This window comes from Parambassis ranga, chromosome 22 (assembly GCF_900634625.1).
Source record: "Parambassis ranga chromosome 22, fParRan2.1, whole genome shotgun sequence".
Classification (NCBI taxonomy): domain Eukaryota; kingdom Metazoa; phylum Chordata; class Actinopteri; family Ambassidae; genus Parambassis; species Parambassis ranga.
This window is the reverse complement of record NC_041042.1, coordinates 17,736,118-17,742,117: the sequence shown is the minus strand read 5'-3', so window position 1 is coordinate 17,742,117 and position 6,000 is coordinate 17,736,118. Positions and strand designations below refer to the sequence as shown.

General features: G+C 40.5%; 1 long non-coding RNA gene across 1 annotated transcript; it reads right to left on the bottom strand.

The window, feature by feature from the left end:
- Window positions 1-4,001: 4,001 nt before the first annotated feature.
- On the bottom strand, window positions 4,002-5,076 carry LOC114427682 (uncharacterized). Its single transcript, XR_003669475.1, has 2 exons — window positions 4,964-5,076; window positions 4,002-4,626 (listed from the first exon to the last, which is right to left on the bottom strand). It is a non-coding gene; the product is annotated as an uncharacterized LOC114427682 (long non-coding RNA).
- Between the last annotated feature and the right edge of the window lie 924 nt (window positions 5,077-6,000).

Below are 6,000 nucleotides of genomic sequence, written 5' to 3'. Positions count from 1 at the left end.
AGGTATTAATACAAGATCTTTGAATAACACACATATTTGCACTCTGCGTGTGGATGAAGAGTGATGGTGTCATTCAGTGCTGTGTTCTGATGTTGGTGCACTGGTTCGTTAGTTAGCGTCTGTCTGCTAACATAAGTCCATCCATCATTGACAAGTTGATCAACACAAACTAAAGTAGGAAAACGTTCCCTACTGTCAGCTAGTATAATACACAGTAATAATGGACGGATGCCTGTTATCATCCTTCAGCAGCCCCTGTCTTCACTTAATACCCACAGCCTGCCCCACCACACAGACTGGACTACTTGCCCATAACTGATTGTGGGTATGCTACATTTCAAAGATGTTTGTACTGAAAATGTGATTGAACTTTTTAACCTGTACATACATTAATAAAAATCAATTGTGTGTCAATATATATTGATCATTTTGATTAGGCAGTGACGCAGTGGTATAGCAGGGTTGTCCCGTAACCGTAAGGTTGGTGGTTCGATCCCAACTCCTCCCTAGTCACTGTTGTGTGTCCTTGGGCAAGACACTTTACCTGCATAGCCTCCAGTGTACTCACTGGTGTATGGCGCTCTTTGCTTGGCTGCCTTAAGCAATTTCCCCATTGTGGGACTAATAAAGGTTTCAATTATTATTGTTATTATTTTTGACTTGGTTATGTAAAAAGCAGCTTTCATGCCTTACAATAGTTGTACAGCCTGTTATCATATCTTCCACTGTAACATTGGTTGATGGCGCTCAATACGCAGCCACTATAGTGATGTGAATTTCTACCTAGTTTTGCCCTCAAATAACCATACCTCTGTAGAAATGTTGTGTCAGAGCTTCAGTCTTTACTAAAGTATTTCTACTTTACCTGTGTCTATACATCCACTTGAGTATACACGTGTGTACTTTTGACACCACTGGTCAAAAACAAGGAAAAGGAGGATGTATGTACTGATTTGCCTGCAGCATTTGGCTAAGGTGTGTGTGTGTGAATACTGTAAGGCAAAACAATGAAAGTAACCAGAAAGTGAGGCTTTGCTCTAAAGGGAATAATCTTTCAACTGTGTCTAAAGTTCCGTTGTGTACAGGATGTGGTCAGAGCACAATTGAACTTCCCTGAAGTGATACTTGCAGCACAAATGTATCAGTACACCTATGAAGTGAAAGGATCTTATGTTGACTCATACAATAAAATGACAGCGTACCACGTCGCACATCACAATTCATGTCATGTTTAATTGGTCCCCATTTCTATCCTGCTTTAACAGTGATATATTTAATCTAATCATGATGATGCTTCACTTCCATGTAGTACACTGTGTACTTTCCGCAAAATAGCATTATTTAAATGGAACACAATGGTTTGTGTGTTCACCAAGATCTGCTGCAACAGCTATTGCAAAACAGTATACTGTGAAAAATTTGTGAATACATATCTATTGTGACAATTCTATTCTGTGGTGAAAAGACATCCAACCACAACAGCTGCAGCTTCCTTTATGTACCAAGAGAGTTGTGGGCTGGAGGTTCCTCCCTTACCGTTGCTGCTACAAGAAGATTACAGTCAAAGGCACAACTGCACTTTTCAAATGTGAGTTCACTGCAATACCAAAGATCTGAAACCCTAACACTGAGGCTAACATTAGATTTTTAGCACTATATGGAAACAGCACAGCTGAGAATTAGTCACAAACATCCTGATGATGACGAGAGGTGATGAAGTGATGGTCCTGAGTGGGACACATTTATGAGTCATAAGTTTAGTACAGTTTATTTAGACGTAACCTTTCACCTACATCCACTGATGGATGGTGGGCACTGACGTGTGTAAATGACAATCTATCTTTGAGAGCTTCTAAAGGTACATTCACTCATTTGCACACACAAACATGCACACATTCACAAAATAACAGAGTAAACACAGCGGGAGATCATCCACTGAAGCCACAGCTGCCCCGACTCCATGGCAATGGAAAGAGTGCATCAATAGCTCCATGCATGTGCTATGGAAATATTAGGAACATTCAAATGAAAAACAGCTGCGCGTGAATATGATTACATAATTTTCTTTAGCACTGGCCTCTCTGGTCCTCATTCATGTTCATGTGCATCATCATTTATTCACTGTCTGTATTGAGATTTGTCAACAAAAATGTAATACTACTACTACTATTCAGTCAGGATCATGGTTGCTGGATCATCAAAATAAGTCCTCTCATGTCATGCAATGTTTTTTTAAGACAGAATGTCAGGATCATTATGGTTAAATGTTTCAGTGTGTATGGACAATACATTCTCACACCGATCCGCATGGACAACAGACCGAGGTTTGATGCTCACAAGAGGTTTCAATTTCACTCCCTGATCACTCTCACTCTCTGTTTGGTTATGATCAGGCATAAAAATACACAGTCAGGGTACATCTCAGTTACCATGGTATCACCATGTCATGTTCTCCCACTTAAGTCTAACTAATCACACAGGAAAATTTTAACAGAAGTCACAGACCATCCTCTGTGTGCGGTGTGAGTGAGCCTGCTGTGACTGCCACACCCTGTGAAAACCAAGCTTCTGGCATTGCATCAGTCTTTGCAGCAGAACTGAAAAAAACAACCTGCTGTTTTTACATCATTACCTTTACACAGGAAGTTAATGCACATGGTGATTGTACTGTAACCATAGTAACTTTACCGTTTCACTTCCCCTGTTCGATGATGAAGAACAGGTAGAGGAGCTTTACAGAGTGTCCTTCACCTTTACCACCTCCTCTGCCTTTTATGTGTGAACTCAGGTTTCTCCTTACGTTCCAGGTGGATGGTAGAAGGAGGGTGGAACGGTTGAATAAGCACAAGGAGGAGGAGGAGGAGGGGGAGGAGGAGGAGGGGGCAATTTGAGTAGTCCCACTGATGGTCAACCAAAGGAAAATTCTTCACCTGATTACAGATTCACAGCAGTCCTGCTGGAATGTGGCTCTGACAGGCCTCTAGACTTGGATTATTAATGGTGAGATAAGACGCAAGAAAAACGGTGGACACCCACAACTTCCAAAAACAACGGGTACACACTACAGTGCCCGATGAAGAACCAGCAAAGGATGACGGGAGATAAGATGAACTGCACAATACATCCTTTGTCGAACGATCAGAGAGGGATGCAATTCCCACACAGATCAACAGTGGGGGGCAGAAGCAGGTGAATTCCAGCAGGCTGCTTTTCAAACAGATAGAGGGGCCTTTTGATTGCACAGCCCCCTTCCTCCAGGTGGAGGAAGAGGAGGAAGGGCTCAGGTCTTTCAATTGTTCACTCACTCTTAATTATTGAAATGGTCCTTTGTCCTTTGCAGACATCCTCCCTTTGTGTGGGGAGGACACGGTTTGAGGTGTGGTTGCCTGATGGTGGTCGATGTGGTTTGCATCTAGGTTGCTTGCATACTAGTTTTAAACTCGACTCATTCCATCATATTAAATTAGGCTTCAATAGATTTTAAGACAAACTTTGAAGACATCTTTCAGCAATGGCTTCAAATTTTAACCCAAGTGTGCAGCTCTTAACTTCACACAATGACTTCCTTTGTACCAACAAAGGAGCGTTTACTTTGAAAGGAGATGACTTTTACACATTCTTAGAAAAACCCATTTACAAAAAATAATCTTACATGAAGTCTTACACTTCCATGTGTGCATCAGTAAGACATTCATTTTGAAAATTAACCCTTTCTAGTGTGCCAGAGCAGCATGTCGTTTACCTTTCCTCCAAAGAGCCCTAGAATTTGAAGCAGATCCGGATAATCTGCAGTGCAACCGATAGTGACACTTGAGCTGATATTCTAGGGCCTATGTTCTCCGCTGACATACCATTCGTGTATATACACACACACACACACACACACACCTCTGCAGTTTTAATGGGTCAGGGTACGAGCTTGGAGAGCGGAAATATTGTTATCCAAGCTTGAGCTGTTTGTCCTATGGACAAAACTACAAAAAAACCGACACAGAAAAGAGTCAAGTTTTCAGTTTAAAGTTTTATTGAATTTACAAAAGTCAAGATCTAAAAACATGACTAGTCACACGCTCCCCCCATCATTTTTAGTATAGAATTGGTTTAAAGTTATATTCTAAGCCTATGGAACCCACGATAAAGGATGCATTTTTGCGCGCATAGCGATTACCCGTCCAATTTTCTACCACCTCAACAGAAGACTTAAATATTTTCCAGCATAGTGGGGATATTTATAGTCCACGAAAAACCCCTGCAAAAAAAAACAACAAAAAAAAAAACCCGGACAAGCAGGGCGCGTCCGGAGTTGCTGCGTAAAATGGAGACGGCACGGTGGACTAACAGTGGTGCGCTTTAAGAACTTCCCCATCGATGACAATTTTCATTAGTGAAGTTCGTATGCTTGGGAGAGAGATAACATATCCCCCCTTGTTGGAAGAGGCTAAAGTTGCGTCTCCAGTCCAGCCATGTGCAAATATAGTGCGGTCACCAGGACCAGCCGTGGAGCAGCAGGGAGACCCCCAGAGTCAGCGGAACCAGGAGCGTGAAGGCGTCGGTCCTACCGAGGCTGTTGCCGGACGAAGTGCCGTTGGTGGAGGTGGTGATGTTGTTGTTGCTCGCACAGACCACCTGCAACACAAGAGGACCGTCACATACTGCCCGGCACATTCAGACGACACAAACAAGGAGCCTACCACAGCTGCGACCATTTAACAGCAATTTCAAGACGCTACGACTGCGTTAACCCTTTAAGTCATTTAAAAGGGTAATTAGTGGAATTTTTCTAAGTCACAATGTAAAATAAAATAACCTTTCAGATAATGAAGGCGCATAAAACCATTGAGTTTCTCCGAGTGAAAATTAACATCATTTAAACAAACCTCAAAAAAAGTTACCCAAAACCGAGTAGCCTAATTTACTCCTAATGTTTGATTGACACAAACAAAACAGTTAGACTCAAACTAACCTGTAATGAGAAACAGAGCGCCAGAAAGAGGAGTCCCAGGTATGCGACGCACTTGTTATTCATTTTGGCGTGGAGTGTTGAAAAAGACCCGCTGTGCTCCTCTGATTAGGGAAAGTGTGAATGAAAGAGGCTGCAGGCGTGCGTTTTATACCGCTCAGTGACATCATCACCATCAAACAGGTGGTTCTGACCTACACCATGCTGCATTCACGGACTGTAGGAAATATTGACTTAGAGTGAAGAAATAGGATTCCCTGGTTCAAAGTCCTTGGATTACATGGTTATATTAGTGAAATTGCACAGATGCTGTCTGTATAATAATAATGACAACAATAATAACAATATTAATATTAATAATAATAATAAAAACAACAACAACAATAATAATAATGATTAACAACAACAACAACAACAACAATAATAACAATAACAATAATAATAATAATAATAATAGGCATATGCATTTGTGATTAACAGATTAGAAATGTATGAATACAATAGATTTACAGTTATGTGAATCTAATCAATACCCACTGAAGTTAGATGTTTTTACATTGACCACAGGGGGCAGCAATAACGATGTATTCTTAAACAGGAGTATTTCTAGAAAAAAAACAGTTTTTTATAATCTAAAACACCTGATATATTGACTCTAAGTATAACTAGAAAAGCAGCTGAAGAAAAAGCCAGTTTGATTCCTGCAGCTGAAGCATTGCTTTGAATCCTGATGTGAAGGATTGCTCTAAATTGCTGGAGAATCTGCAATCTGAATTTAATTTGCTGAAACACGGTTAAGAATTTAAAAAGAAAAGTAGAAAATGTTTGAATACAAGTTTGATAGAGCAGCATCTAATGAGCATTTTAAGACTAAACTGGAGTCTGTAGCTTGAAATTTGTAGGAGGAGATACATTTGGCTGATGACTCCGAAATTGCAAACTATAATTTTTTATAATGTTTATATTATTTGTATCTATAGACTCCTGCATAATATAAACAGTGTGCAATCTTATGTACGATCAGAAATGAATGTGGAGTC